The sequence below is a fragment of the Mus caroli genome, chromosome 10 (assembly GCF_900094665.2).
Source record: "Mus caroli chromosome 10, CAROLI_EIJ_v1.1, whole genome shotgun sequence".
Taxonomy (NCBI): Eukaryota; Metazoa; Chordata; class Mammalia; order Rodentia; family Muridae; genus Mus; species Mus caroli.
The window spans coordinates 63,574,008-63,585,501 of NC_034579.1; the positions used below are offsets into that span (position 1 = coordinate 63,574,008).

An 11,494-nucleotide genomic window follows, 5' to 3' on the forward strand; every position below is an offset into this window, starting at 1 on the left:
TGGGTAGCTGGCAAGTGTCAGCCGACCCTGCGCCCTAGCTACCCCGGTGATTTTCTCCTTACATTTGTTTTCATTCCAGGGAGGTAAACTACTTTTAAAAAGATTTATTTGTTTATTATATGTAAATACACTGTAGCTGTTTTCAGACACCACAGAAGAGGGTGTCAGATATCATTACGGATGGTTGTGAGCCACCATGTGGTTCCTGGCATTTGAACTCAGGACCTTTGGGAGAGCAGTCAGTGTTCTTAACTGCTGTGCCATCTCTCCAGCTCCAAGGTAAACTATTTGTCTCACTGTTTTTAGCCAGGGTTTCTTTGTGTCCCATGCTGAAATAAGACTCAATACATAGGTTAAAAAAAAATCCTTAAAGTCTTGATCCTTGAGCTTGCCCTCTGTGAATGTTAAGCTTACAGGCAAGTACCAATCCTAGTTTATGGGGTACTGGAGATGGAGTTCCAGGGTTTACTGCGTGCTAGGGAAGTGTTTCACCAACTGAGCTGCATCTCCTACACCCCCTTCAGGTTTGAATCCTTTTCTCTAGATTTAAGTTTACATTTCAAAATAAAGCTTTTTTTGTATTCCCTCCAAATATCATATCGATAAATCAGAAACATAGTTAAATAAATGGCAAACAAAACTTATTTTTTAAAGATTTATTTATTTCTACATGTATGTACACTATAGCTATCTTCAGACACACCAGAAGAGGGCGTCAAATCTCATTACAGATGGTTATGAGCTACCATGTGGTTGCTGAGACTTGAACTCAGGACCTTCGGAAGAGCAGTCAGTGCTCTTAACCACTGAACCATCTCTCCAGCCCAAAACTGATTCTTCTACTGCTAAACAACCATGCATATGTCACCAAATTGGTAACAATATTTCCATCTTCTGGTAGACATTCTTCTAAGCCATTCATTGAAGATACTTCTTGTGCAGAAGTAATGAAAGAGGAGGGTTTTTATTTATTTATTTATTTGCTTGTTTATTTATTAAATTAGTTTTTTGAGACAGGGTCTCTCTATGTAGCCCTGGCTATCCTGGAACTAAGTAGACTAGGCTGGCTTTGAACTCACAGAGATCCACCTGCCTCTGCTTCCCAAGTGCTGGAATTAAAGGCGTGCGCCACTACCACCCAGCATGGTGGAAGGTTTTTAAAAGTCAAAGACAGATTCAAGTGTGCATCACTAGATCATATAGACTTACATCCACTTTCTCTTCTGGAAAATGGTGTGGTCGGCAGCCTTAACTTCCCAGAGGCTCTTTGCAAGCATGAAGTTTAAAGCTTGGAACTCAGTTCACATTAGGTACTTTGTATTGCTAGATCTTTAAACAATTCTTGTATATTCATTACTGTTTGTCATTATACACTCAAGTCTGTGCTTCCTGCAAGATGAACCAGTTTTCCGACCTGGCTCACTGGCATCAAAGGGCCAGCCTGCTCCCACATGAAGGGGATACTACAGGAGTGTTGATCACACTGGATTCCTTAATATTGTTCTAACATCTGTGAGGGACCAATCCCTCAACTAACCAGAGCCCAAATACACATGCCTGTGGTGCCAAGGTGGAGCATACATTAAAGAGGTGTGCATTTCTTAGGCTCCCTTTAGTTTGTGAATGTAACAACTTTTTTTGAGGAGGTCTGTGGGTTTGAATCTAACCCATTTGCTCAGCCAGTGTCATGGGAAGACAGTGGTCCCTCACTGATGGGCATCACAGCCTTACTTTGCGATGTGGCTGCACTATGTAGAACTCACTGTGCCATTTAGACTGAGCTTCTCATTATCCCTAACATTGACGCTTTCTGACCTGTAAGGGCACATGTCCTATTTACAGTGACTTCCTTGGAGACAAGGTCTTCTTTTTTAAATCTTTGTTTTACCTTTATTTTACTCAATTATTTTAAAAGATGCTATCTATCTATCTATCTATCTATCTATCTATCTATCTATCTATCTATCTATAACTTGTGTGTATATGTGTATGAGTGTCTGTGTACATGTGCAGGCAGATGCCCACAGAGGCCAGAAGAGGTGTTCATCCCCTGGAACTGGAGTCACAGATAGTTGGGAACTTCCACGGGAGTGTTGAGGTCTGAATCCAGGTTGTCTTCCAAAACAGCCAGTGCTCTTAACCACTGTGCACACTTTCTCTGCCCAGCCCGGAGTTTCTGCTTCTTCATGTTTAGGATAATTATATCGTTTTGCTACTGTTCTTTTTTTTGGGGGGGGTGGTCCTTATTCTTTGTCTTAATTTTATATTTTATGAGTCTGTTCTCTCTCCTCTTAGCATTCAGGCTGCAATCCTTTAGGGCTATTTAGAGTTTGCAAAAATTAGTTTACAACTGAGACATTTTGTTTTCCACTATCAGTGTGCTATCATATAGACCCTGCAAGTGTCCCTCCCAACTTCCTTATAACATGGCTGTCGCTCTTCCTTCATCCCACTGGATTATCCAGCTGCTGATAATAAACTCCAGTCATATGATAATAAGCTCTACTGACTGTACCCTCCAATCCTAAACAGAGTGATACTGTAGTCCTTCCAGAGTTGCCTTCGGGTAAATACTTACCTGCCAGATTGCTGAAGAGCAAGAAAAGTTGGGGGCTGGAGAAATGGCTCAACAAAGAGTGCCCGTGCTCTTCCAGGGTCCCCAGTTCGATCCCCAGCACCTAAATCCAGCTTTAGGGGCTCTGACAACCTCTTCTGGCTTCCACAAGCTCTCACATACATACTCTGACACACACATCTACACTCTTAAGCTCACATACATACACTCACAATACTCTCACACATATACGTATACACATACACTCACACTTACATAGATATACCATACACTCACACACATACACTCATACATTCACACTTATAGACATACACCCACATCTATACACATACATTCACACTTACACACATACACCCATACTTGCATATATACACACGTACACTCACACTTATACACATATACTCACAGATACATACATATACACATACACTCACACATACACATATACACTCACAGAAGCACATATACACTCACAGAAACACACATACATTCACACAAATACACATACACTGTCACTCATACATACACTCACATACCACATACACTCACACTTACATACACACATACACTAACACATACAATACACTCATACATACGCATACATTCACAGAAACACATGTAAACACACAAATGTGCATATACTGTCACACATACACACAGATATACACACATGCACTCATATATATACACATATACACTCACAAATACACATGCACACTCAATATACACACACTGCCACATATACACACATACACATACACTCACGCTTACACAATACACTCATAAACTCACACATATGCACATACACTCACACTTACATATACTCACACACATGCTCCCTTACACATCCACAAATACTCTCACACATATTTTAAAAATCCTTAAAAATTGCTTAAAGAGTAAGCAAAGGTAAAGATTTTATTTTACCTTTATTTATTTATTCCTTGATATTGTTTTCTTTAAGTATCGTTATTATTTTTAACTTAAGATATAAAATATTTGGAGAATGACATACCAACACATTGTTGATATTAAATAGACTGGTTTCTATTCCTTGTACCGTGGGACCAATCATACCAGAAACAGAAAGATACACCCCATGCCCTGGGACTATCCCCGTGAGGAAGTTAAAAGCTGCATACAGTATTTCACTTAGTGATTTACTGATTTGATCTCCTTATCGATGCGCCTCTTACAACATTGACTGGCAGTTATTGTAAATTAAGAAGACGACGATATTGTTTTCTTAATTTTGTGTCACTTTGAGATGCCATGGCGTCCCCCAGTCCAGCCCGGTCCAGGTGCTAACTGGTTGTTTCTCAGGACGGCATTACTGAGAGGCAAAGAGTCCATTGGGACTCTGGGCTTGGTCAAACGTGATGGGGAGTATTTCCTTCCAGAGGACTGTGGAACTCTTTTCGTTCCCCTCTCCTGCCTCAAGGAAGAGACAAGTCCTTTTGCTCGATCATGACCTTACTCGGTACTGCGTAGGCGTGCCACAGCTTCCCAAGCCCGGGATAGTTAATCATTGACGGCCATGTCCCACCTGTGCGTCAGAAGAAACCCTATCTGTGTAAGTTATCTCAGGCACTCTGGGTCATGACAGAAAGCTCACCGACACATATCCTTTTTATTATTTTTCCAATTCCCTCTATTTGAGTTTGTCTGAGAAAGTCTTTATTTACTATACCCATTTTTCTTTTTGCAAAGGGACAAATGCTAGAACTTTATCAAAATGATCTATTTTTCCTTTCATGCCTTTGGAAGAACAATTTGATTGAATAGAATTTTATTTAAAATTTTTAATCTCTGTGTGCATGTCTGTGTGTGTTTGTGTGTGTGTGTGTATGTGTATCTCTTTCTCTGTGTGTATGCATGTGTGTGGGGAGGTCAGAGGGCAACTTGTGAGAGTAAACCCTCCCCTAACAAGTGGGTGCTGGGATCGAACACAGGCCATCGGGCTTGGGGCTAGGGGCTTGGTAACAGGCACTTTTACTTGCTGAGCCAGGCTACCAGTTTTTTGTTTGTTTGTTTGTTTTTATTTTTTAGCACTTTAAATATTTATGGCACTCTTTTCCTTATAGTTTTTGAAGGTAAACCCAATATATAACCTTAGCTATGTTTGTTTTAAGATGGGATCTCACCACATAAACCGGGTTCGCCTAGGACTCATTATGTCGACCAGGCCAGCCTTGAACTCACAGAGTTCACGAGCCTTCCTCTGCCTCCTGAACCTTGGGAATAATAACATGCACCACCACACCCTTCTAACTTTCACTCCTCCTGGTAAAGCGATTATTTGTGCTGGGTTTAGGGCATGTCTCAGGGGGGATACTTGGAACTTGTCTTCTGGGTTTCTCTGAGCTTCCTGCATCTGTAGCTTTGCAAGACACCTCAGCTGTTATCCTTAGAATATTCATGTCCTTGGCTCCCTATATTCTCCTTTCGTTACGTCTATGTTAGGTCTCCATGATTATCCCACAATTACAAACTTCTCCGTTTTCCCATATGTAGAAGTTTCTATGGCCATCTTTGAACTCAATGATTTTTTTTTTTTAATGTATTCAGTGTTCTCTTGAGTCCACCAGAACATTCTTAACCTCGGTCTCAGTGTGTCTTCTAGCCTGACAAGTATTTCCTTATGATTCTTTTTAGTTTCTGGGTCTCTGCTTGTATGAACAGGCTGAGAGTTACTGTCTGTTTCAATGCTTCTCGCCTCGGTTCCTTAGATCACCATTGTATGCGATTACTTGATTGGGCTACAGGATGCCCAGGCAGCTGGTCAGAGGTCACTTCTGGCCTTGTCTCTTACAGGGCTCCTGTGGGAGATAAGTGCCTCTTACAGTGCTTGGTGAGGCATCTTCCCACACAGGGACGGCAGTTACAGACTGTCCTGTTAGAGGGATGGTATGTACCCTGCAGGTCATTGCTCTCTGGACACCACAATCTTCTCCCACATCCTCAGCAGATAGCCCCACATTCCAGCTGAGGATGAAACATCAGGCTCTGGGTTTTTTTTTTTTTTCTCTAATTTGATTAACTTTGGTGTTTGCTGTCTTTCTTTCATTTAGTTCAGCTAAGTGTTCATCTTGTCTTTTGGAAGAATTACCCCCTTTGTTTCATTGATTTTTTTTTGTTTGTTTAAAAGATTTATTTATTTATTTCATGTATATGAGTACACTGTAGCTGTACAGATGGTTGTGAGCCTTCATGTGGTTGTTGGGAATTGAATTTTTAGGACCTCTTCTCACTCCGGTCAACCCCGCTCGCTTAGTCCTTGCTCTCTCTGGCCCAAAGATTTATTTATTATTATACATAAGTACACTGTAGCTGACTTCAGACGCACCAGAAAAGGGTGTCAGATCTCATTATGGGTGGTTGTGAGCCACCATGTGGTTGCTGGGATTTGAACTCAGACCTTTGGAAGAGCAGTCAGTGCTCTTACCCACTGAGCCATCTTGCCAACCCCTTCATCGATGTTTTTATATCTTTCTTTTAGTCTGTATTTTGTTCATCTCGGCCTGGGTACCTATTATTTCTGCAGATGTGTGGCTTGGTTTGCTCTTCTTTTCTTAGACCTTCAGAAGAACAGTTGTTTATTCCCTTGCTGGTTTTCCCATGCAGGTCCTCAAGAGCTATTGTTAAAGTCGCCTTGGCCGCACCTCTAAGCTTTGGCTAAGTTGTGGTTTTATTCTCATTTAATTTTAGGAATTTTCAGTTTCCCCACAGATCATTTGTTCGATCTCCTTGGTGGTTTTGTTTGTTTGTTTTCATTTTGCTTGCTATTGATTTTTTTCCTGTTATGATATGATTATGCAGAATGAATTCTTCTCCATTTTTTGTATGTTTTTTTGGTATTTGATAAGATATGCCTTATGGTTCAAAAATGTGATCTAGTTAACAGAAAGTTCCATAGGCTACTGAGAAGGAATACTGTGTATTCCACAGCTATCAGATAGATGATTCTATAGGTACTGGTTGAGTCTACACGACCTATGGTACACTCTAATTCCGAAGTTTCCTTGTAGAATTTTTTTGTATGCGTTATCCAACTATGTGTGTGGGGTATTGAAGTCACCCATTATCACTGTATCTAGATACGCATCTGTCACTTTATGCCCAGTTAAACTTTTAAAAAGGAAACTAAGTGCACTAATATTGCATGCATATACATTTACAATGGCTCAATTTCCTTAATGTATTGGTTTCTTTAATAAATAAACAGTCACATGTCTTATTTGATCATGCTAGTATTTATGGTCTACTTTCCCAATTGTGGGTGTAGTTACTGCTGCTTGTTGTTGGTTTCTGTTTGCTTGATATATATACATATATATATGTTTATATGTGTGTGTATATATACACACACGCACATATATTCATATACGTATACATCCATATACATATATCCATATACATGCATATATACATATGTATTCACATACACATATATTCATATACATATATATTCATTTGCTTGCAATTAACGAATCTTTATTTCACTCATGAGGGCAGTAAGTAATTCACAGTCACCTGCCTTGCCCAGTAATTCAGATGAAAAACCCAGAAAGATTAGTAAGAAAAATATAGGAATGACACCCCCCTAAATTTTTAAAAAATATGTTTAAGGTTAAAAAATATTTTAAGTTTGTAATTCCTAATAGGAAAACATTATCTGAATGAATACCCTAATGGCAAACCTCGATAAAATGTCTCAGACCATTTGATGCAGAAGGTTTAGGGATTATCCTGGTGAGGTCAGAGATAGATCGTTTGTTTGTTTTAAAATTTATCTCACGTGTATGAGTGTTCAGCTGTACATACACCTGCGTGCCAGAAGAGGGCACTGGATTCTATTAAAGACAGCTGTGAGCCACCGTGTTGTTCTTGGGAATTGAGATTGGTTGTGAGGCACCATGTGGTTGCTGGGAATCAAACTCAAGACCTCTGGATGTGTTGTCTGTGCTTTTAACCATTGAGCCACCTCCCTCGCTCCACTAGTTTGTATTACTGCAGCACCCGGTAAGTGAGCGAACCTGCTCTTCTTTTAGCAAGGGCTTTGTTTGACACTATGATTGACTTCCATACATGGCTGTCAGTGTAGTGATGAGATCCATAACCTTTGGATCGCTCTGATATCTTGGTGGTGCACGCCTTTAATCCCAGCACTCGGGAGGCAGAGGCAGGCGAATTTCTGAGTTCGAGGCCAGCCTGGTCTACAAAGTGAGTTCCAGGACAGCCAGGGCTACACAGAGAAACCCTGTCTCAAAACAACAACAACAACAAAACCAAAAAACAAAACAAACAAACAAAAAATATGTGCCAGATTCTGGGCCACATCCTAGAAAGCCACCATGACTTCAGGATCCCGACTGGGTACAAGAACCTCTGATCATTGAGGGTTTCAGCAAGTCCAGGCATTCCTGACAGTCCTGGCATGCCCCCTCCCATTCCGAGCATGTCTCCAGGGAAATTACCAGGCATTCCCCCAGGAAAACCTCCTGGAAAAGAGCCACACTGAGCTCCAGATAGTCTTCTGGTTGCTTCGTGCTCTCTCATGCTCCTCTCGAGCCTTCTATACCTTTTCTGTTTCTTTATCTCTTCCTCTTCACATTTTTGCTCATACTTCCTTGATTTCAGCACAGTTTTGAGCCTGAGGTTGGACTTCTTTCAGCATTTCACGGGCATCCTCGTCATAATCCAGTTTAAAGGCAAGGACAAGATCATGAGCTGCTTCTTCCCAGTGACTCAGGAGTCTGTGCGCTTTCCCTTGCCATTTGCGTGGCTGAGCAGAATCAGGGCTTATTTCAGTGGCTCTGTCGAGGCCTGGGATGGAAGAATTTGGCTTCTGTCATTTGATGAAGACACTGACTCTTTCGGAGTGTGGAACACCCAGGCGAGGGTTTAGCTTGATGGTGTCAGTTTGTGATCAAGTCAATGGCTTTTCTACAGCTCACCTTCATCTAGGGCTTCAGTAGCACCCCCTCCCATCATTTGCTTGGTCCATCATCTCAGTTATATCTGCATTTCCATCTCCTGTTTCTTGAGGGGCATCATTGTCAATCTCTAGATTGCTCTCCCCACTTGATGGTCCATCTGTCTTTGTTTTCTTCTGTCTTATTATCTCTACTTCCTTCTTTGATAATTTCTTCTGATTTAGCTTTATGATCCTTACCTCCCATGCTCTCTCCCTCAGGAAGTGCATTTCCTCGAGGGTGCAGGATGTTCGGATCCTGCTCCGGATCCTGTCCTGTCCGAAGCTTGCTCACTTTGCGGGGATCCACGGCTGGGAGGTGGGAGGCTGCTCAACTTGTTTGAGTAGAAGGCACTTGCTTGATGTATTGACTTCCATCTTTTTCCTTTGGTCTGCATGTGTCTTATTGACAGCAAACAATTGGATATTGTTTTTCAATGTCATTTAATTCCCTAGCACTCCTTGATTTTATTCTTTACAAATTATTCAATTTAGTCTCATTTGATTTAGATTCTCCCCATCCACCCCCACCTCTCGTTGTGTGTACAGAATTTCCTGTTTGAGTTCCTGTCCTGTCTTAGGGTTTCATTGCTGTGAAGAGACAACATGACCAAGGTAACTCTTACAAAAGCAAAATGTTTAATTGGGGCTGGCTCACAGTTTCAGAGGTTCAATCCATTATCATCATGGGAAGCATGTCAGCATGCAGGCAGATATGGTGCTGGAGGAGCTTTTCTCGATCAGAACGCAGCCAGGAGGAGGGGCTATTCCATACTGGGCGGAGCTTGAGCGGCAGAAGATCTCAAAGCCCACCTACGTAATGACACACTTCCTCCAACAAGGCCTTACCTACTGGATTAAGGCCACACCCACTCCAACAAAGCCACACCCATTCCAACAAGGCCACACCCACTCCAACAAGACCACACCTCCTAATAGTCCTGTTTCGTGTGGTTCAAGCATCTTCAAGCACATGACTTGGAAGGTTAGAAAGAGATGAGCTGCCTGCTGTTTGAGTCATGGAGCTTACTGCATTATTGGGTTTTGTGATGAAAAAAGTTGGCTTTTGGAGAGGCAAGAAGATAGGGCTACCCGTGTCTAGCTTGTTTTGTCATCAATCTGCCTCTGTAACACTGTCCCAGTAAAACTGCCTTGTTCCTCTGTCTCTCCTCCTCTCTCTCTGCACAGCTCTCTTAAGTAGCTTCTCTGCTCTTGTAAGAGTTGGATATGTCCTATTCTGTCAAATCTTTCTCTGGCTCATCACTTTCAAACACAGTTGCCTTCCTTTTACAAACTAACTTCACCTTCATTGTTTGGGATTAAAGGTGAGGACTGAGGGTGTGTCTGTATTCCCCCCAGAAGGATTAAAGTGTGGGCTAAGGCTGAGCCACACCACAACTAGACACAGGTTTTGTTTTTTTTTTCTTTTTTCAGTAAACAACACAATCTTGGGGTTCACAGTGTGATCAAATAGTCTGCAACATTTAATCACTAACTCATGTCTATAGCCTCTTTGTTCATGGTTTTAAAAGTCTGGTTGAAACCAGTTGTTTAGCCTGGTTTCATTCTCCTGGTTTTTGTTGTTGTTGTTGTTTTGCTTTTTAAAGATTTATTTATGTTTTAGATATGTGAGTACACTGTCACTGTCTTCAGACACAGCAGAAGAGGGCATCATATCCCATTAAAGATGGTTGTGAGCCACCATGTAGTTGCTGGGAATTGAACTCAGGACCTCTGGAAGAACAGTCAGTGCTCTTAACTGCTAAGCCATCTATCTCTCCAGGTCCTGTTGCCTTAAATGCTGTGTTTTATAAATGCTCTTCTCCAATAGACACTTTATCTAGACTTATTTAAAACCATTTTACCTATTCCTGCTGGGCATGGTGGCATATGACCATCGTTCTATTACTTGGGAGGCTAAGGTAGGAGGAGTATCAGTTTGAAGCCAGCCTGGGCTACCTGTGAGAGATTGTCTCAGCCTGGGCTACCTGTGAGAGATTGTCTCAAAGCAAAACATGAACTCAAATCAACCAACCAAGATTATCTTAACTATTCCTGTTCTTCTAAAAAAAAGTCTTTGAGGACAATCTCTCAGAGTGGCATGAAAGACTCTGGTTTTCTTTTCATTGAGATAACTTTGAATTCATACATTAATTGTGGGAAGAACTGATCCAAGACAAAAAGAATGTTTACGTGGAATTTTTCCTCTGTTTATACAGTTTTCTTTGTTCTGTCAGCATGTTGCACCTCATTTTCAGGTTTGGAGCGGTTGTGGTTAATCAGGGTCCTGTGCTTTTTGTAATTTTTCTCTCACAGCCCTTGCTATGTTTCCGGTCCTCACCTAGCCCGTTACCTAAGGAGATCCTCAGTCTATCTTCATAGCTCATCCAATCTGTTCTCGATTCCCCAGGAAGTCATTCTCTGATGTCACTTTCCATTACAAACAACACTGGACATTCTAAAATCTATTGCAAGTGCCTTTTAGGTCTCCAGAAGTTCTACAAACCCTTCTTTAGTTGTGATGTCATTTCTATTTAACAAACAGATCTTGACTATATGTTAAAGCCTCTGGAATGGAGTTTAAATTACCGAGGGAAGTGAAGGGTTTTGACATCAAACGTCCCTTCTGCCTTACATGGTCTTTTTGAAAGGAAGTTTGGCTCTCATGCTTTGTAAAAAGGTCTCTCTGCCTGGACAAGGACCCATCTCTGAATTTCTACACTAAGGAAAAGTGAGAACTAAATACTTAGCTTAATTGGCAGCTCAATCCTCAGGATGGTAGAACTTTCTTTGTGTTCTCTAGAAGCAGCTGAGATGTCTCTTTTAAGAGTATCTCAGGCTCTGTGACAGCTGGAAAGAACCCAGATGCCCCTCAACAGAGGAATGGATACAGAAAATGTGGTACATTTACACAATGGAGTACTACTCAGCTATTAAAAGGAATG

The 11,494-nt window shown here is 41.3% G+C and overlaps 1 protein-coding gene and 1 pseudogene across 1 annotated transcript in view; one reads left to right on the plus strand and one right to left on the minus strand.

The window, feature by feature from the left end:
- Ank3 (ankyrin 3) overlaps positions 1-11,494 on the plus strand; it is a 620,582-nt gene that overhangs the window by 17,251 nt on the left and 591,837 nt on the right. The gene's annotated exons all lie outside the window — the stretch shown is intronic.
- Positions 7,645-11,494, minus strand: part of LOC110302700 — a 5,542-nt pseudogene continuing 1,692 nt past the window's right edge.